Here is a 21,853-nt window from a genome sequence, read left to right on the forward strand (position 1 = left end):
TGAGGGGCATCAAACACTCTTGTGTTCAGTAATGTGTGCACAAAAGCCACGCCAATCGGAGGTGAACATAGGTAGCGCGCTGTGTGTAAAAAGAAAAACAATAACAGAATTGCTCCTTTCAGATCACGCGTGAAAAATAACTCCGCTTCTGCTTCATTATTACGCGTGAGTTTATTACTTTCTATACCTGGTTATTGCTTCTTACATGTACATTGCCTAAGCACTGCCGTCATTTCTACGACTCGCGTTTTTTTTTTTTTTTTTTTTACGCAGTCTTCGCATGAAAGCCTGCAGTTTACAGGAAGCGACCATGAAGTGTCTGCGCCTAAAAATCATGCTTCACGACGCTGCACATTTTTGGGAAAAAGCGCTTTTAAGCTTAGTTCTGCTCAAGTCTCAACGCAATGCAATTCTGATCGAGTCTACGCAGGCGTTTCCAAATGGATGGTAAATTCTCCATGCCTGAAAAATGCTCTTTCGCAGCTGCCATGGCAATAGCGATTTTGAGAACGCCAATATAGGTTAGAACAGGCTATTTCACTTCTTTCAGACTGTTATGCGCCCTAACACACGGCATTTTGACTGTCATTTTACAATACTGGGCAAAATGCCTGTGTACAGGGAAGGAAAATTTTTTGCCGTCATAGTTACAACTCACCTTTTTATGCCCATTGCTTGAATTTACATCTGCTGGGGCAAGCTAACAGAAATCGCAGTCCGAACAGCAAAAACAGCAAAAACATTTGCTTTTCTATGAATTATATGTGGGAGTGAATTATTCACACTTATAATTTGGCTAGAGAACCGCCACTTATAAACAGCATTTGTTTTTATTCCTTTTTGCGCTGAAATGTTTATGAATGGAAAGTTGTAGTGTCTTCTAAGCAAATTCAAGTGCCAAAACAAGGGCATGATGCAGACAGTCTCATTGGCAGACATACTCATAGATACGAGCTTGAGGTACCAATTTACAAATATCAAAATGTTATTAGAACCCAGAAACATTAGCAGGCACCTCCCCCACCCCAACCAAAATAAATTGGGCAAAACGTGTTGCGTGGTTTTGACATGGAGCTTCACTGAACACCATAATGCAGAGTGCGACAGGTGATTCCCTGCAGGCCTTCCATCTGGATTTACTACTAGGGCACTACCACAGGTGTATGAAGACATTCACAGTGCCCGTACGCAGTTTTGCTCAATGTTTCCTCCACATGATCACAATAACGCACTGCTAAGAACCTCGATATCTCACATTTCTCTCTGAAGTATGCTTTACAGTCCAGATGTTGAAACAACTGCTTACACTTCTATTCAGCTGCTTATTTATATACGTGAGGCACTTTCGACAAACTTGAAACTCGGTCTTCTTTATCACCTTAAAACAAAGTTGCATTTAATGAAAACAAAGTTGCATTCAATGACCTCCTCATGCTCGTAATATGACAGTCACATTTTATCGTGTCTTAGAATGAGCCTGAGATTATTATACATGCATTCGTTATAAGCAGTGTGCTCTACATGCGCAAAACTCGCAACGGCTGCTTTTTTTATACCATTCAACACGACACCAAGCCAGGGATGTAGTGCAAAATTCCAACTGCACCGTCAATTGTATTTTTTTTAAATTACAGATTACATATATTGAATTACACTGCAAGCTTTGACTTGAAATCACATACAAGCCCACCTGTTGTGAGAGGAAAATGTACACATCCTCAGTGAAAGAACAAAACAACCCATACGTGGCGCTGCCATGAGAAGTCCATTCAAGCACATAAGTAGCATATGATGCCACTTAGAACACTGCAGTGATTTTCCTTATACCTTACTTCCAAATGCTGCTGGTGCAAAGGGCTTATGAGATGGTTATACAAGTCGTTTTTTTGCCTCAGCACCTCGGCAACTCTTTATTGCCAGCAGTTTCAAATGAAATAAAATCACCAAACAACGAGAAATATGGTTGCAGGTCACGTAATGCTGCAAGACAATTTCAAGCTTATGCGCAGAAGGTTCCTACTCATCAGGCACAACGCCACAAATTAGACGTAAAGAGAACAAAACGACACGAGCACATTTTATACAGCAGCTAGTTATCGTAGCAGCCATTTAAAAAATTTCTGTACTGCCGCGAGGCACAGTAATCTCGTTAAAGCTTGTCGCTGAAAGTTTCAGGCAGTCCGGTAGCTTAATCAGGCAGCCTTGCCCTGGTGGCACTCAGCGTATCTTGTGCATTGTTGCAACATGTTGGCATTCGTTCCAACGGTAGAAGAATCTATTGTGGAAAGGCAGGGCACACATGGTAGCAACGTCAAAAAATTTGTTGGTTGGACAGTAAGTTAGCCTGCTAAATGTAGTCGTGCGGGCAGAACAGCCATTCTTACTAGAAAGACTTCCTTAAAATTGTTGACTGCAAGCTTGGGCAGATGGTGGTTTCTCCGTGGTCGATGCCAAAATGAGTTGGAAGTTGTTCTGTTTCCTTTGCGTGCATTCCCCCGACAAGGCGCAAGCTCACATTGACCTGTTTGCTTCCCCACAAACAGTACCACGCAATCTACCAGCAAATGTATTTCTTTTTTATGAGGAGATATTAATTGCGTAAAGTGTCAGTGACAAGGGAGAGCAGAGCCAGACACTCTCAACTGGTACGTTAATGTTCGTTTTGTGGGAGTGATAGAATCCATGTGGACCCGGGACGTCAGTGGGGTGCCGCTCCGCAACACATGGCGGCATGGCACATCTCAAGCTCGCCTGGACTGCTTCTGCGTTACCAGGGACTTGCAGTGGGTGGTTAGATACGGTGTCGCATGTCTTTTCTGACCATGGACTAGCGTCTTTCTCCGTATTAATCAGCTTGGCTCGTGTGGAAAGACCATCAATCGCCGGATAACGAATCCTGATGCTGTTCACAAACCTCAACTCGTTGAAAAGGTAAACAAGACCATTGGAAACTTGGAACCAACCCTGCTGACGTGGCCGCATTAAAATATTTCAAGGCAAGAATTGAGCGTGAGGCCACAAAGATAGGTAGGCAGGAGGCAGCCGAGCATAAAGTTACAGAGCGTCGCCTCAAGAATACTAGATTGTCGATTCAATAATGCAAGATTGTGTAACCATCCCCCTTAGTTTTATGTTTCATGCTGCTCAGCCCTACATTGTTGACCAGCCATGTAAACAACGTTGGTATTGTTCCAGAAAAAAAGTTAAATTCTGCCTGCATAAAGCAAACATAGTAGGAGGATACACAGGTGGCAAGCTCGCTGTAGGGAAGACCGCTATTCAACATTTGGTGGGCTCTTAAAAGAGCCGTTTGGACCTTCGGAGCTGAAGACTGCAGCATGGTAAGCCTCACTCCATTTGCTCGATGCTGGAGAGGTCGTCATCTGCACTCCCACAGCTGTCGTCGTCTTCCTCCCCGAGGCTGATGATGATTGGCTCCACATGGTCGCCGAAGCCCCGCGCCTCTCGGCACTTGTCCTCAATGCCAATGAAGTGCTCAACAGCCTTGGCCCAGTTGTTTGGAGAAACATTCTCAGATGTTGTGATGAGCTTCCGCACACTGTCAATCTTGAAGTCAGTGTTCAGCCTAGCAACTTCACCTTTCATCTGCGCCCAGATCAGCTCGATGGGGTAAACTCGCAGTGGGATGGTGGCAACCTCAGAACGACGCACCCAGCCTTTTCTGCCGCGACATCAACTCTGAACTTCACAAACTGGTCTTTCACCGGCGCCACCAGTTCAAGCTGCTTCTTTGTCATCGTTGCATCACACGGGATACCTTTTGATGTCAGCCAGGCTAGTATGTCAGGCTTGCGTGAGAACATGATCGGGAGAGTCTCCAGGCGCCTGGAGTGGTAGGACGCGTTGTCCATGACGACAACACTACCCTGGGGCAGCTTAGTGAGAACAGAGTCCAACCAAGCCTCGAAATGCTCGCCGTCCATTTCCTCGTGATAGTTTCCCAACTTCCTTCCTTTGAAGACGGACAGACAGCCGTCAACAAAGCCGCCCTCGTTGCCGATGTGGGTGACTATCAGTCGCGCTCCTCTTCCGGATGGCTGTTTGAGCCCAGTTGTGAAACCACGCTGGAAAGCGTCCTCAGGCGTTTTCACTGCCTCGTCCCTCCAAGACTTCATCACGGTGTGGCCAGCATTTACCCAAGTTCCGTCTGTCTAGAACACCTTATGGTGCTGCTGCCTGTACTCAGCGATCTGACGAAGGTACCTCTGCCGCCAAATCAGCACGTCCTGACGCTCGATCATCGAGTTTCGTTCGCGTTTCTCAAAGACGAAGCCAATGTCACTCAGGCGGCGGCAGATGATCCACGTTCGAAGGCTGGGAAGATGCTTACTCCTCCGAAATTCTTCCGCAATCTTCTGTGCAGTAGGAGGCTCGTTACGCCGGAAGAGATCATGCAATGTTTATCTGCGAGCACAAAGTGAAGCCGTCATACATCGCAGTGCAGCGTCTGCGGTTCTCGCTTCCGGGCCTTTTCCGCGAAGGTGTTGTCAGCTTCCCGCCCGTCGCCTTCGCTTTGGATTTGATGTCCCAAATCTTCCGGAAACTGACACCGCTGTACTCACTAGTCGTGCGGCAAGTTTCTTTCACGCCAACGTGCGGGTGCTCCTCTCGGAGCTTCATGTAGACGTTCAAAACTATCTGCTGAATATGGCGACAAAGAACAATGCCACTGCAGTTCTTCCTGTACAGATGCTTCGGCGTTGATGGGCTATTTGGGGGAGGCGAACCATGTTGGAAAATGAGATGGTGGAAAATGTGGGGACAAAAATACAATGTGCGAAGCAAAAAGGCCACTATACGCTAATACTTCGTAATTTCAAATCTAGTGAATAATGCATAGGTGTGTAAAATGCAACCCATAAGCTATAAAAAGTAAACTGAACTTTGTTATTTTTTCTTAATAAGGTTCTGTTTTGTCATTTTTGCACCGAGTTTTGACTGAGAAAGGCAATTTTTTTATATTTTTTTACGTTTTGATACACGGTAGTTGTGGTAATGTATCTCACATTGAAATTTTAAAATCCCAAGAACATGAAGTTACTTGTTTTGTTTTCGGGGGCTCTTTTGTGCTTTCAAAAATATTCGCAGTAACGCACTCTTTGCGCCGAGCAGAGGAACAGCCGGTTGCGGTGATGAGGCGCAAGGGCAACTTCCGGTGCCGTTCTTAAAGGGGGCCTGAGATGGATTTCAAAGTGTTTTTGTTTGTGTCAGAAATCTACTCTATAGTTCTTGTAGAAACAAGTCCAAAAATAGTAAGCATATTCGCTCACGCTAACAAAAGTTATTACCCCGACGAGACAGAACTATTTGTTGGCTCGGCGGCTTGCGATGACGACATAGTCCGACCTCATCCGAGGCGAAGCACTCATTTCATGGTTGGCCGCCGGAATGTCCGCGATTTTTGACGGCGGCGGTTTGGTTTAGAGCGTCGTCGTTACCATGGTTACTTCAGCGAGTGGGTCGCACATGAGACGACGACGTCCTTTTTTTTTTTTTAAGCTACGTTTTCAGTCTTTACGGACTTTGAGCAGGAGATACTGGTGATTGCGGAAGTCGACCTTGCATGCGCGAGAGTTTCCGTGAACGGTAACTTATTTTTACCGTCGCTACATAGCGATACAGAGGCTAGAATTTCTACCGACTGTAGTAGCGAGCCCCCTGCGCCGGCGAAATGTACGCTCGCGTTTGGATTAGATTACCGGAAAGTTCCGAGTGAACGCCCTCCCCCGAAACATCGCCCACCCCCTTTTACGGGTGAAATATTCAATTTACTGAAAGACGCGCGCCCACCCCGTAAAATCCATGGCTTTAGCGCCGATGAGTGAACAAAACAAACCCGAATCATCTCTTCATGTGTAGATGCGGTCACTTATTCGTCCTTTCCGCGCTTGACCCGAAATTTCGCCCATCTCGTATTTTTCACTTCATATCACTGTACTTAAATTTGGGTGGGCGTTCTTCCGGAACTTTACGGCACAGCAAATGCGCTGTGCTCTGCGCTTCATGCAAGCAATCTTAGTTGATGTTGTTTACTACATTCTTGCTAAATGATGATCAGGAGCACGATAAATGACAATTTTTTTTAGAATGAGCGAGCAAAATTTCCGCCCCTACTCCAGCTTCCCACGCTTCCAATGGTTCAGATGCCTTTATGAACTAGCATAGCTCTTTTATGCTTTCAAAATCGCCTTGGGCAAAGTAATATAGGTAACTGCGGAATCATTACAATATATCTTACTCATTTTATATCGAAATATTTAGCGGTGGCGTGAATTCTGGTTAATGCAATACTTGGTCCTAAATGTTCCCACTAGATGGCGGCGTCAACGTCATGTTTTCGATTTTTTAAGCTCTGCAGTAGAAGTATACGGCTCTTTTAAAAAAAATTATTGTATTGTGAGAGTTCAACCTAAGACGTCTAAGATTCAAGCCATTTCAAGCGTAAGCGAACAGTTCTGGGCAACAAACGTTTGTGTCATTTGCTTTGCGACAAATTCGCCAGATGTCGCTACTCGGCAGAGCCGGTAAGCCGGAATGCAGAAACCGCAGAGTGCAATCCTTTCGTTTTCAGCGGCAAACGGCTACTCTTGCTTCATTTAACACGGTAAACGGTAAAGCGCGCTAAGGACACTAGGCAACAGATTCATTCAGAAGGCCGGTGCAGCAAACCACACTTTCCTGCGATCATGACTTGATGGGAAGCAATGAAATGAAACTCTATGAGCATGCTCTTGGCCTTGTCGCGACCGCCGCAGAGAATCAGCTGCGACAGCGTTTGGGCTTGAACTGATTTATTCAGCCCGCGTGAGCGCACTTGAGCGTGCGCCTCGTGATCACGAGCAGTGGCCGGCGTCGTCCAAGCGCTGCGTGCGGAGCTCCTCCTTCGTCGTCGGCGCGGCGCTCCCTTAGCGCGCCGTTCGTTACCACCTCTGAACCAACGTCGAGGCTACGCTCGAAACACAGATGGTGCAAAGAATCTATTCGGGTACAGCGTCCAAGAAAGCAAATGCAAAGAAAACTGATGATACTCTAACACCAGACACGGAGCGCTGAGCGATCACGCTGGCTGCAAGCGTCGTTGCTCCTGCGCTCACTGTATCCTTCCGCCGAGAACGGAAGAGCGTCAAGCCCGGTTAGGCCCGGTGTGTAAGTGCTTTACACTCCGGTATAAAACAAATATGTGTGACTGTGTAAAAGCACCCACACACAAAAGATGTTTTTTGTAGCTTTCTGATGTTTTTACGCTCGTAAAAAATTGATTAAATCAAGAGCGCACAAACACGTCACGATTAGTTCAAGAAATAGCCGTTGCGCTCCGATACCATCGACCCCCCAAAAACCCCCATCTCAGGGGCCCTTTAAGTTGTAACCGAGTATACAACCGATTACTGACGATATCGCACCTTTGGTAGCGACAAGCACAGCATTGGCCTCAACAAATGTGGCTTGTGATTAACTTCACTGGTCCAAGTTCCAATGACGAGTACAGCTCTGGCTGGAGAATTCACGAAAAGAAAAAAAGTTTGTATTCATGACTTCTGTTATTCCATATAACTGCTTCTATAGTCCATTTCAGAAGCTGCATGCAGCACTGTGGATGCTACATTGTTGTCAACAGTTTGCCCACTGAGGGCATTTATAACTCACTGTGAAAGAATGCGACAATATACACCGCGACTTTGTGGTTACACCCGCCCAGAGGGGAGAGAGAAATGTCCTTTCAAGGCCCCTTCACTGTGAATTAGGCATACTCAGTGGGTGGACTGTTGACAACAATGTAGCCTCAACAGTGCTGCATGCAGCTCGTGAAATGGACTATCGCGACAGCTGAAGATTGCTACCGCTTTTCAAGCTCAGGCAATCTTGCTCAAAAAGTGTCCATCAGCACTTTTTACTCTTCTGCAATGAATAAAGACAGCAGCAATGTTTAAAGACTAGCTACTTTTGACCAACTTTGAGAGAAGACTCACTTGCTAAAAAAACATTTTTAGTAGAATTACCTATCAGTGGCATACTGTATGGTAAACATCTTTTCATGTTAACAAACTGTTTGGTACTTTGCGAGTGTCTGTTAAAAAATCTGACATGAAACGATGCAAAATTTATTCTGTTAATAATCGGAGACATCTGTTTTCATATCACACCTTGAAATTCTTCAAGCCAATCAGTAACCACTGGATTACTCGACGTCGACTGACTGAGAGAAGTGTCTGAAGGTGAACAAATGTGTAGGATTGGAGCGAAACATTGCTGGATCCCCACAGGGGAACAGGCCGCAATCAGCATTTTCTCTCAAATGTGTCCCAAGCTTGTGCTGTTATGCATACAGGGCAAGCCATCCAATCACTATCTGCCATACTTCCTTTGCCGAAAAGTATGTCTAGGTCTACTTCTAGTGGAGAATAAAATCATGCACATTTTGGCAGTTTTGTCTTATGTTTGATAGCTGTGATGAAGTTCAATGTAATGCTGCAATGCTCAAGACCTCCTAAAAGTTGCTTATTCAGAAAATTGTGAGAGCCTGTGCATTTTCACAACATAATGTGTAGATTTATTAGGTTGCCCAGGTGCAAGCTAGTTTACTGGAATCCACCCTTTGAACTTTGAATAACTGAAGTGGCTGATGCCACTTAATTTATTGAGATGCATGAACTTCAGTGCTTCGGTAACCATCCTTATTAAGATGTTTCCATCCTGTTTTATACATACTCGCACTCACCACATGTGCACTGCAGGAGTGAACTCCCTAGACTAAGGCGCTGCTTGGTCTGTGGCACTTTCGGTAAATGATGCGGTCTGGGTACTGCGTCACTAGGCACACACTTGAACCACGAGGGTTAGGTCACATGTGGTGCTCACTGTGGACCAGTTGCCTGCAGGTGAGTCGCATGAGGCCCAGCCCATGTTGGTTACAGAACAGCACCTCAGAGAAGTCATCCACAGTGCGTCGTCAGTTTTTGCGGCTGAGACTGTGCGTTTAATGAGAACTTTAATAGCCACTGCACATTACACCACTCAGGAAGTCAGCCCTGCGCTCCACACAGCATCATGTCGCCTACTGGGACCAGTTCTCCAAGCGCCTTGCCACGGTGGAGCTGGTAAAGGGGGTAGAGCTCTTCTAGGATATACGTCACAGTGCCAGGTGACTAATGTGGAGCTGCACCACTGCAGAGGGGGCTACGATGCCGGACCTGAGAGTCTTGCTGCTGAATGGGTAGCCTACCGGCGTTGCCTGCAGATGCCCCGTCAACTGGCTTGGCAGGCAGGGATGCTCCGAATCACGCATTGGCTCAGAGGTTTACCCACACTGTGGCAAGCTCTGGTGTACCTTCCAAGCTGGCCAGAGGCCTCAAAGCAACCGGAACCCACTGGTAGTGATGTGATTGGCCCAAGTCATTTTGGACGGTTTGGGAGCAGCAGTGTGTCTGTTTTCGAGGAAGGAATGCCTTTATTATCAGAGGGGGCATGAATGCCCTGTTGGGGAAGGAGAGGGACACGAAGGAAGGAAGGGAATGATCGAAAAAGAACACTGTTCAAGGTTCAATCACTTGAAATGGTGGATGGAATTTTAAAGTCTGTGAACATGTAGTTCGCAAATTTCGCGAAGAAATAGATGCGACGATTTTTTATAGGTATCGGTCCAGGTTATTACACCAACTTGTGGAGACCACTGGTTAGTGCGTATTCAATAACTTTCTCAAGCACTAAACGGGTCCTCTCGAACGCGTTGCAGATGCGCTTCTTCATCTCCGGGTGGAGAACCGAGGTCCAATAGTGGCTCGCGACTGGTCTTGAAGTGTGCACAGTGCCATATCAAATGATACAGGTTAGGAATGCATTTCGCGTCAGAATACGGGCAGTGTTGGATGTGCGAGCTGGCTCCGTGGGTTCATTTATGTAGTACATGAGGGGTTAGGGCCGTGTTAGCGTAAATCTTATTAGCTACAACCTCCCCCAAGCGTGTGAGCGTCTTGAGTGGGCCCAGTACACCAACCGGGGTGGTATCTTGAAGCCTCTTGTGACTCTCTGCCTTGAATTTCCGCAGGTGAAGTTGCCAGTCTGGTCATGGTAGGTGTTGCAATGGGGCACTGGAAACCACTGGAGGTGTGTCAAGTCTCTCCCGGGCGGCGGTGTGAGCTGCGTGGTTGCCATGTGCCCCAGAAGTGTGTCCCGGGGACCAGACGATGCGGATGGCGATGCCAATGTCTCGGACGGCATGTAGTATATTCGTGGCCGTATAATTAGGTGAAAATGTTCGGTTCAATTCTTTAAGGGCGACGTGAGAATCCGTAATGATGCGAAATTTCCGGGATGAGAGTGGGTCACAATGATCGCGGATGGAATAGACAGCCCCCAGGAGACCCATAAGTTCAGCTTCTTCAGCTAGGCCATATGTATTGGAGATCTTCCGGGAACCATTTAGCAAGGGGGCGTACGAAGATGTCCATCCGATCGCAGCCTCATTGCCGCGCACGGCGGCGTCCGTCAAGATGTCGACTTCGTTCTCCATCTTGTCTTTCTGGATAGTGCGAATGTATAACTCACGTGCTCTCCCCTGCCGCCGAGCTATAGGGCGAAGCCGAGGGATGCCAATCGCAGGGCGCTCCCAGGGCGGAAGGGACAATGGGTAACGAGTTGGGTCGAATTTACTGTCCATATAGTCCCATGAGCCGATAGCCTTGCCTTGGGGGGACTGCTCAAGATGTTCTTTAAAACGTAGCTTGGTCTCTTCGATCAGTGTATCAAGAGAGGGAAGGGGTACAGTTTGGTGAAGAATGTCTACGGGGGTGAATTGAGGAAGACCACTAATTGTACGAAAAAGGTGCTGATTTAATATATGGAGATCCTTTACGTGAGTTGAGCGAAGGTCATATACCGGAAAGCCGTAAGTGAGGCGCCGGTGCGCTATTGCACGGCCAAGCATTGTACAAGCCTGCTGACGGGCACAACCAAACTTATTGGATAGGCGGAAGATGGCATGCAAGGTGTTTTGCGAAGTGGCTTTCACATTAAGGATCCATTTACGGGGGCTACTGCAACTGCTAATGGGCAGGCCGAGGAGACGAATGGTGCCGTTATGAGAATCCAGCTGCGTATCCCCGATCTGGATGGAAATGATCTGATGTGAATTTGTGCCATTTTTGCTGTCAACGCTGAGTGGCTCTGTTTTAGTGGGTGATAGCTGTAATTGGAACAGGGAAGAAGAGCGTTCAAGGCTCAATACGGCAGCCTGGAGTTCCGTTTGCGTGGGATCTTTAGAGGGATAGTCTTTAGCTTCTGTCCAGACCACTACGTCGTCCGCATAAAAGGCAAACCGAGCAGCAGTGTCTTGTTCAAGTGTTCATGCCACCCGATTCATGGCTAGGTTAAACAAAATTTGAGCTAAGATGGAGCCTTGTGGAACACCGCAATCTAAATAGAAAGTGGTCGGCTGGTATATGGAAGCATTTAGTCGAATTGGTCTATGCTGAAGGAAATTTCGTACCCAATTTTGTGCGTTTCGACTGGGGAACGCACTAGCCAATTCCTGAAATATGCCCGATTGACTAACATTATCGAAAGCTTTGTGAATGTCCAGTGCAATCACATAATCTGGCAAATCCGTGCGAGCAGATCTGTTAATGAAGCGACGTAGGAGCCATGGGTAGTCATGAGTGCTCAGATGGGGCCGGAAGCCTGTGAGAGTGGGGTGGAACCATCCTGAGCACTCAAGGTGGTGCATTAGTCTATTGTTTATCATTCTCTCGATCAGTTTACATAGGACCGGAGTTCTTTGTGCATAGCTGCCATCTCTGCCCGCAGTTCAGAGAGACTGCGGCAAAGCTGGGCATTTTCGATGACCAATGGATGATTTTCGGGTAACTTGGATTGGGTTCCCGCTAGAGTAGATGCCCATGTGACCCCTTGTCGTACGGTGCGGGTGCCCGTGGTTTGATCCTTTGCCGGAGGGGAGTGCTTGATGGCGGATGTCGAACTTGTGTTACGTTCTTCTTTCTTGGGGACACGGCTGGGGCACACCTTGCTAACAGGGAGGTGGCCATTCTCCATACGACACAGTACGTTGACGAGTCACATTCAGCTTCTGCGCGTTCATCCACACTCGCCACACACGCTCGGAGAGGGGCAATATTTAGACATGTGGCCAAGGCAGTGGCAGTTGAAGCATACAAGTCTTTTAGGTCGATATTCTGCTACCCGTACTAATTCCATGTAGTATTTGACGGTTCGTGGCAGAGTTGATGAGTTGAAGGTCAGAATAGCCCGGTCAGATTTTCCAACCTTTTGCACTTTCAAAATTTCGGCGTGCTCACATTGCACCCAACTGTGAATGGTCTCATCGCTCTCGGCTGGATCCACCTGAAGGACACCACGTGTCCTGTTCTTGTTGGACAGGATCGGCTTAATGGCTACTTCTATTGTTTCAGTGCGGCCGTTGTGAGGCATGGACAAGTGGTCAATTTTGCTGAGTCGGTTAGCATGTGCTTAATCATACAGGGATATGTGAGCGCTGTTCGCTACATCATCGAATGTGACAGATGCAATCTCTGCCAGTTCGCACTGGGTGCAGTGTGACCAATAATAGACGCGATTGCATGTCTTGGGATTTGCCTGATGCGAATTTTCACCAGTGGTCTGAGCTGCAATGCAAACCTCGACCGACTCACCCGATCATCCCGCGTGCGTCTTTTCTTTGGCAGCGGGATCCGCTGCCATCCTTCAGCAGCATCATTAATGTGGGTAGACTCCATTTCTAGCATTGAGTCCGTTGCATGACCGGCGTCTCTACATTCTTCCATTTGGTGATTGCTGAGCGCGGTGTCTTGGGGAGCACAGCTTCCAGAAGGTGCCTGCTGTGTAGACTCGACTGGGTTCATTTCGGGTGCGTGGGCTGGTAGATCGCCGTCGAAAAGCTGCCCATTTGCGACGGGGGCCGCGCCGGGAGTGGTGAGCGTGCCGCCTGCAGCAGCAGGTTGTGAGTTGGCGGGCGGAGATTCCGGGCAGTTAGGCTTAGGCTGCAGCCGGGCTGATACGGGGAAGTCTCGGCCTCCAAGTTTCCAAGAGTTTGTGAACCTTTACCGGACCAATCTTGATATCGGGCGGTTCAGCACATACTCACGATCATGGACGCCAAGAAGAGAAGGAGGCAAGCTTTGGCTAGCACAAATAAAAGCCAGACAGCATGAAGGGACCGAATACCACTTCCGTTTTGGAGAGAGAAAAAAAAGATATTGTAGCAGCCAAAATATTATTTCAAAGCCATAAAAATGGGTTGTGGAGCAGCAAGAAGCATGCTTTGTGGCCAAATTGGCTTTAGCATAGGAAAACAACCCACAGGAACATTCTTTATGCAGTCCAACCACTTATAACAATATGAGATATAATAATGAAGTCGCGGCACCATCAACTTTGATATGTTGTACGGTGAAATAAAGCACTTATTAATTACAATCGTTATTTTCCTTATTACTGGTTATAACAATTCAGCCTGACGGTATGAGCCTACATAAAATCTAGTATTATACGGTATTCGTTGAAAAGTTTAGCGGTCAATTTCTTCGCTTATCAACACTGTAAACGGCCACAGACATGGCCGATGCGCCACGGACACGGCGCAGCCTAGGCCACTGCGGCCGCACGCCGAAGATAAAAAAGACACCGGCGTGCGTCACCTGCTCCGTTCCAATCCGATTCTAATTGATTGATTGTGGGGTTTAACGCGCCGACGCAACGCAGGCGATGAGGCGCGCTGTAGTGGAGGGCTCCGGATTAATTTTGACCACCTGGGGATCTTTAACGTGCGCCGAAATCTCGTACACACGGGCGGTTTTGCTTTTCGCCTCCATCAGAAAAGCGGCCGCCGCGGCCGGGAATCGAACCCGCGACCTCGTGCTCAGCAGCGCAACGACTTAGCCACTGAGCCACCGCGGCGGGTCCAATCCGATTCTAAACTGTGGCGCCAACAGAGATGTTATTAATCGCACTCACCGTGAACTCGACGCAATACTTTGTGTTCGGCGAAGAGTTTGTAACGTGAAACACAGTCATGTGTTTCACAGTCGTGCTTAGCACGGACAAGTGCCGCCATCCCGCGGAGCCCGACGTAACGAGTGACGGCGCACCGTGGCATTCTACCGGCGGCGCGCCGCCGGCAGAAAATCGCGGAGGCCACGGGCGCACTCACACGGTTGCATGGAGAGGACTGCCTGATCTGCGGGCCGTGCGCGCAACGTCGCCTAGCAACAGACGCTTGGCCACAGATATGGCGGCGCACACTTGGTTGCCTGCATACATTCCACGCCATTGAATACCGAGGATTTGAAGATCTGTGAAAGATCATGAGTACATTAATGTGTGTGTGACCAGGCCGCCACCCATTTTGTCCACCATTTATCAGTTGTTGTTTTTTTTTAATTGCGGAAGTTTGCTATTCAGCATAAGGGGAAATTAAATGTATAGATGCACCCCGGATTCCCGAAGGAATCGGAGCAGGGGGCCATGATGTGGTCCTTGTATCCACGCCATGAAGTCTGGCGGACGTCTGGGGCGCGGGCCGCAGGTGGCGATGTGCACAGCGCGTAGGCTTCGCAGAGCAGGGCAACTCCACACCAGGTGCTCTGCTGTAGCCTGGTCAACTGGAGCGGGGCAAAAGGGGCAGGTGGAGTTGAACGGGGCATGGTATTGAGGAGGCCAGGACCTCGTCACAGCTGGCGTGAGGGCGACTCCCAGGCGAAGACGTCTGAGCAGGGCCTCACCTTGGCGAGATAACCCGCCAGGGAGATCTGTACCATGCGGGGGTATAAGAGCGCGCGCGGTGCGCCGTAGACCTTCTTTTGCACTGGCAAAGCGAACACCGTTTGACGAAGGTGCAAGAGGAGCTGGATAGTGCACACGCACGGGGTGTGTTCCGGCATCTGCAGCCTGCATTGCGGGATGGCTATTCCGTTGGCGCCATGACACGCGCACACGACATGGATAAGTGTCCATTATGTCCTGGATTTCTAGCAGAAGTTCGTTGGACGTGAGAGTTTTACGAAGCTCTCGAACAGCTGCCGACGAATCAGTGTAAATTGTACACTGTGGTGAGGCGTGGTTGATTAGCAACGATGTGTGTAGCAGAGCATCCCGCACTGCAAGGAGTTCTGCCTGCGTTGATGGTCACTTCTCCGTTGTTATGTAAGTGCAGGTCACTGGATCGGGAGCCACAGTCGGGCAGAGTAGAGCCGTTTGAAGTAAGGTCTCGGAAGCACTGGCGTCGACAAACATCAGCGTAGACGAAGGGCTGCCAATATCCATAGAAGGCGGAATCGGAGCACCAACTGTCCGGGGATGAATACGGGCAACAGGTCGTGTATTTGTTATGCTAAATTGCAGCCAAGTCAAGCAATGATTTCACATTTATAGTGCAAAGCAATGGAACACCAGACATCAGGGGCCGAACTCTCTAAAACAATAGCTGTCATTTTGACGTGATATGGCATCCGTCAATGTGCACACCTTCCTTGGTTAAGGACACCTGTGGAGGCGCAGGAGACTGAGTGCGCATTACTTTGCTTGTCTTTGAGGTGCACACTGGCAAGACGCACTGTGATTTCTACAATTTCCCGCTCCTTTGCAGGACTTCCAAACCAAAGAACACAAGCATTTGTGCACCAATACCGGATCACTTCAAAATGATGACCATCGCTTTAGAGAACCTGATGCCAGTTCAGTCACAGTCAGAGGCAGATAGCCCCTCAACATAAATGCACCAATTGATAAAGAAAAAACCTTATGAGCTCAAACACCAGAAGCCCCTGAACTCTTGGGCAGCATACACTCAAACGGACTAAGATGGGCACCCGCTGCCCATTGTTTCTTCTCCCACACCACTTTTCTCCATCGTTTCAATGAACTTTTACAACAAGACTATGTCTGTGTGTTCAATCTTTGCCCCTGAAAATATATAGCTGCCTGTTATCTCTGAAGTTAAGGTAGTCCCAGCAAAAGTGATAGTCACCATGCTGCAATCAGAAACAAACCTGCTTTTGAGCAGCTGTGCATTCCCTGCAGTTTTTTATACGGCAGACCACACGTTTTCAGCATGCAAGGTTGAGAGGGATGAATGCCCTGAGGGCAGAATGCTGCCTCTGCTGAAATATCTCACCTCAAAGATATTTTTAAAAGACTCAGTAGCTTTTTGAGAATGGATGAATTGAGGAGACACAAGAAAATGAAGACCTGAAAAGGGTAAAAAAAAATATGAGCGCATGCGTGCAAGGCAATGATGAGAGTATTTTAATGGAAGAAAACGGACAGGTCGGTTGGTGGAAAAGCTCTGGGAAGTTGATTTTTGTGTTGGTTGGGCGTGGAAAATTAAAGCTCTTTCTAAAAGTACATCAGACACACCCACAATTTTTTTTATGATACGTGGGACGTACCCGCAAAATTTCTGAAGGACATGTCAGACATATACGCAAACTTTTTTTTAAGGTATGCCGGCGCACTATGTTGAACTCTGATGGGTTTGAATCTTCACAAGTCCTTTTTTCTGCACCCGTGGCTAGCATTTTGTACTAGCTATTGGCGGTGAGATGTTTGAGTGGCGCCCCCTGGCTCTGACGTCGGCTTAGGGACTCGCGCTGCTGTCGTCTGCTACACTCCGCTTGTGAGGGGCAGCAGTGCCTGTGCTAGAAATCGCCCGCTTTGTTGCTGTAGTGCGTTAAAAAGTGTATTTTCTAGTGACTCAGTTATTTTGCCAGCTTCTGACGCATCTGAATAATTTGAAGGTGTATTCCCCACAAGTTTGCAACACACGAGATAGAGGACAACTTTCTTCACAGCATCGGTCAGAAGATCGTGTGTAACTCGTCCTTTCTAGCTTATTTGCTAGGATCAGCACTCAGAGCTTCTCGATAAGTATTCAAAATGCGTAGGCTTCTCTGCAGTATTTTTAGATGCTCTTATGAAGACTCAACAGTCTAATGCTACGTACCAAGCAGCGGCCCCTACATGCGCATCGTACAGCAGGAAATAAAACGGCTTTCTTTTATTTCTTTAGTTATGGACGGTCTTGTATCAGAATAATGTTTCTTCCTTTTTTGTCTGCCCAACACATTAATTTTTCTGCGTCGTCACAAACGTCTTATTTTGAGATTTTGGGATGTTTCGGAGGCTCAAAAAGATCGCTTGGATGTTTCCTTTATGTTGTATGGCATACATTCCCTTCTTCACAAATTGGCTTTCATTATGGCTGCGTGCAAGAAGGTGCATGTCCACCGCGTGCGTTGTTTATTCACATGCAAATACAGTGAGAAGGTTTGTGCTACGCCACCGCGATCGCACACTAAACAACTTGTCCACAGTAGTCGAAGGCGGCTTTTGTGCTCCGAATTTCTATCGTAATCATATCGTTATCATAACGAACTGACTCTCAACCGGTACAATGATGACATGATTACGGTGTTGAAGGCATGATATACTTGAAGAATCTTTTTGAGATCACAGCTGCTTCGCCATCGACCGCCATCAACCTGCTGCAGCCAGCTAACCTAATCGACTTGATTGCCTCCTGCCAATCCCCCTTGGCTGGCATCATCATCATCAGGGATCGCGCTTCACGAGCGCACGCATTGCTTCGTTCTCTTTTCTTTGATGTTCCATTAAAGACAGACCTCAATGGTCGCTTCTCTCCCCCCTTGACGGTCGAGTCTTGTCCTTGGGGGTCGACGGATCCCACAACTTGGTGCCGAAACCCGGGACTCGTGTCTGCCAGGCCGACACCGACAAGCAGGACCGACAGCCCTTCTTCGACGGCTTCTGCTTGAGAGACCGGCGGACCTACCTCCAAGGACCAAGGATGACTTCGATCGAGCGGAAGCTGCTGCGACGAACCGCCCTTCAGGACAAGCTTTCAGCCGCCTTATCCGAGATAGAAGACGGCCTCCGAATTGGCACCCTGACCACGGCGATGGACGCAGCGGTATCCTTGGAGAGGATCGAGGCCATGTATCGACCCATCCTGAAGCTGGACGAGGACATTTTGGGGGACATCACGGACGAAATGGTCGCCGAAGAGACTTCCAACACGACTGCCTACAACGACAAGGTGGTGAAGATAAGAGCGGAGCTTCAACACAGATCTCGAGGCCAACAGGCTGGTCAGTCTCTCGTTTCGCCTTCTTTAACGAGACCGCCGCCTAGCGAAACCGCAACCACTAGAACGAAGCTTCCGACAATAGAACTAACGAAGTTTGATTGAGACCGTCGAAACTGGATCAGATTTTGGAGTTTATTCGAGTCCGCTGTACATAATAACACAGAACTGCGGGCAACGGAGAAATTTTATTACTTGACCAGCCTTCTGACCAGCTCGGCCGCTGCATCAGTTTCTGGACTGCCCATGACCGAACAATGCTACAATGACGCGATAGAAATACTTCAGAAGCGGTTCGGTGACCAGACTCTTATTGCCCGAGACCACCTGCGGGCTCTCAATGACATACCACCTGTTTCCTCATCAACTGGCGCCACGGAACTACGAAAGCTATACGACGACGTGCAGATACACTGTAGAAGCTTGACTGCACTTGGGACGAGCCCAGAGACCTATTGTGCCATGCTACGTGAGATACTTCTTCGGGCACTCCCGCGAGACATGGTCCTCAGATACTACCGGCATTCGAAAGCGTTGCCTACTGCTTCAACGTCAACCGGAACAGACCACAAGAAACAGCTCGACGATTTAATTAACTTCTTTGGTGTCGAGCCTGAATGTCTGGAAGCAGTTATACTGAGCGGGCCTCCGAGAACGAAGTTTAAGGTGAATGATGAACCAAGGGAACAGCGTCAAACAGCAACGTTCAAACATCGACATTCTGCGGCAGCCCTGTATGCCGCAGCTAACGAGACGCGACAGTGCCTCTCCTGTTCCGGCCTGCACGATACGGGATCTTGCTCGCATAAGAAAACCACTATGGAGCAAAGGAAGTCTCTCCTCGCAAAACACGGACGTTGTTTCCGCTGTCTGACCCATGGACACATCGCTCGACAGTGTAAAATGAAGATTATTTGCCCATATTGCAAACGACGGCACGTTCCCTCAATGCGCAACGAAGACCTAGAAGAGCCAAAGAAAAACATGTATTTTGCCGGCGCAAGTTACGAACTTGCTGTTCTCTCCAACCAGGCAGGTGACAATTCCGAAGGTGACCCAGGTGACAATTCCGAAGGAGCAGAGCGAAGAACCGGTCAGTTGGCCAAGAACGACGATCAGAGCTTTTCCCTAGGAAGCGGCACCTCAGACGAGAACTTGTCCAGGAAAACGGAAAGCCAGCCACTGATGCATTCGGCGTCGTGGGAAGGACCCTCAGGGATCTCTTCTAGGAGCAACTCACCCCACGGACCGAAGAATTTTCCTATGCAGCCACAGCAAATAACCGAGGAAACAAGTCCACAGACCTCTAAAATTAAGATATACACCTCGAATTCGGCGGAGAATAACCCACTGGGCTGCACACTAAACTTTTTAACACCCTTAAAGGTGCTAAAAGGGTGCACTCAACATTTTGCACCCTTTTTGCACCTTTTAAGGACTAAAATATTGCTCCGGCACCCAATCATGAGGGTGCCACATATTAAGGGGTGTAAATCTTAACATTTTTACACCCTTTAAAGGGGCCCTAAATAGGCTGCCGAATGTTACGATTTTGCGTGCGCAGTCACTGGAGTACTATCCAAGGAACGTCATCCCGCAAAAATTGTTTAAATTCGTTAAGTATTAGCCGAGTTATCGCTCATTAAAAGGGGCCACCCATAAGGCCTGGGGCTCTCCTCCTCTAGTAGCTCCTCCGAAGCACTGTGGAAGCCGCGACGTCATCGACCCGGCGCAAGACCACCGAGAGAAACAGGGAAATCCATCACCCTCCTTGATGTACGTGCAGTCATTGGCTGAGCCAAGCCCTGCGTGCGCTTTTTTTTTTTTAGCACTCGACGCGCATGCTCCGCCCACCAGATTCCGGTTGCACGGTGAGCGCTGTCGCTGTGGTTCGCGTTCGCGGCGCCGCACTGTGCAGTGTCTCGTGCGTCATAGAGGCGCGTCAGAGCCGGAAAGAACTGCGTCAGAGCGCGCAAGTGTGGCGGCAAGGTATGGTTGGTGAGCCAGGGGAGAAAGTGAAATCTTTTTTTCGTGTTTGTGCGGCCCCAGCTTTACGCAGAGGTGTAATATTTGGTACACGTTGTCGTGAAGGGGTACTCTAGCGATTGCGCGATTGAAATGGCGACCTTCGGAAGCCTATTTAGGGCCCCTTTAAGGTGCAAGGAGGGTGTACTGAACATTTTGCACCCTTTTTGCACCTTTCAAGCACCCAAATATTGATCGGGCACCCCACCTCGAGGGTGCCAAAATTCAGGGGTGTAATCAACAGTTTCATAGGGTGCTACGACCGTTAAAGGGGTGCTAAAAAGTATTTCTTCTCGATTGGGGTGTTACCACGGCACCTTATCGTTAGGGTGCCTAAAGGAACGGTGTGTGAATGCAAGCATGCAAAATTGCACAAAAACAGGCTGAATGTTTAAACCGCACATTGCACTATTTCACCGCCCGTTGAGAGAATAAATATGAACTCTCCACATAGACCAGGGGAAAGGCTCTAAAATTGCTGTTCGTAAATTGAACAAAACGTGCTGAATGTTTAAATTCCACTCTGCACTAATCTATTTCTTCGAGTGTATCACAAGGTTCGTTTCGATGTCTGGGTGCACGGGAAGGGAAGGCTACAAAATGCCTCTTGTAGTCCTATAAATAAAACTTTTACGCGAGGCATCGGTGTCCTCAACGAAATCGAATTTACCTAAGAATTTGTTCCCGTATTATTATGCCCCGGGCAAAAAGTCCAACAAGACTTTCTTGTTGGGCTCACAGAACGCCTGTGGGGCCAATACGAAGTTGTGTCGGCACTCTATCGTTCCAATATCCTAGTCTTCCAACAGGGAGTTTAACCTTGATGGCGTTTCTGGGGCCAATAAGAAGCTCTGTCGGCACTCTATCGTCCCAACAGCGTAGTCTTCCAACAGGGAGTTTAACCGTGATGGCGTTTACCGGCTCGCCAACACGATAAGCCAACGCCAACAGACGCCTCGTTCGTAATCAGCGGCGCGAGCGCGCCATCAGACAGAACCGACAGACGCCCTGAAGGTGGATTTTAGGGCCTAAACAGCAGCGTCTATGTCTGGCATAGACGCTAGACGTCAACGTTTGTGTTCTGAATTTTCCCTTCAGTAAGTAACAGTCAGACGGACGATAACATAACGATGTGAAGATATGCTTTGGCTCATACCACGGCAAGCGCAATCGTTTGTGGCTGAAGCCTCGGTTGCTCTTCGTCCACAACAAACTGAATCGGCTGTACAGCTTTCTTCGAGGGCGTGTATGCAGGAGTTCTATCTTCCTTTTTTGCGCAGCACGACGGGGGCGGTCGTGTAAAATCATTTTCGCTCGTCGCTGCCGTAACGTTGCCACCTTCCCGGTTTTGGACCGGCCCGACCGGTTTTTTAAACAGCGGGCCGGTTGCCGGTGCATATCTAAAACCAGCCGTCATCAGCCGGTTTTTTGGCTTTGGTGCCGTGATTATGCCCGTTTTGGCGTTTTATAAGCGTCAATTCAACAACTAAGACGATAAATACGTGTCGACAAGCTGCGCAAAGACACGCGAGCAGAGAAAATGCGCGGGCGAGCGCGCTGCCTCAGATGGAGGGGGACCTAAGGGAAGAACAAAATAACGAAATTCTACCGCCGCGGTCAGCAATTGCGGTTACTTTTCAGTGAAGGAAGGAATAGTACAGGAAAGGCAGGGAG

The 21,853-nt window shown here is 48.4% G+C and overlaps 1 protein-coding gene across 2 annotated transcripts in view; it reads right to left on the reverse strand.

Annotated features, from left to right (window-relative positions):
- LOC144146056 (caspase-2-like) overlaps window positions 1-21,853 on the reverse strand; it is a 237,932-nt gene that overhangs the window by 155,711 nt on the left and 60,368 nt on the right. The window lies entirely within an intron of this gene.

This window comes from Haemaphysalis longicornis, unplaced genomic scaffold (assembly GCF_048455015.1).
Source record: "Haemaphysalis longicornis isolate Haplotype H1 unplaced genomic scaffold, Haemaphysalis longicornis Haplotype H1 scaffold_7, whole genome shotgun sequence".
In the NCBI taxonomy this organism is placed as follows: domain Eukaryota; kingdom Metazoa; phylum Arthropoda; class Arachnida; order Ixodida; family Ixodidae; genus Haemaphysalis; species Haemaphysalis longicornis.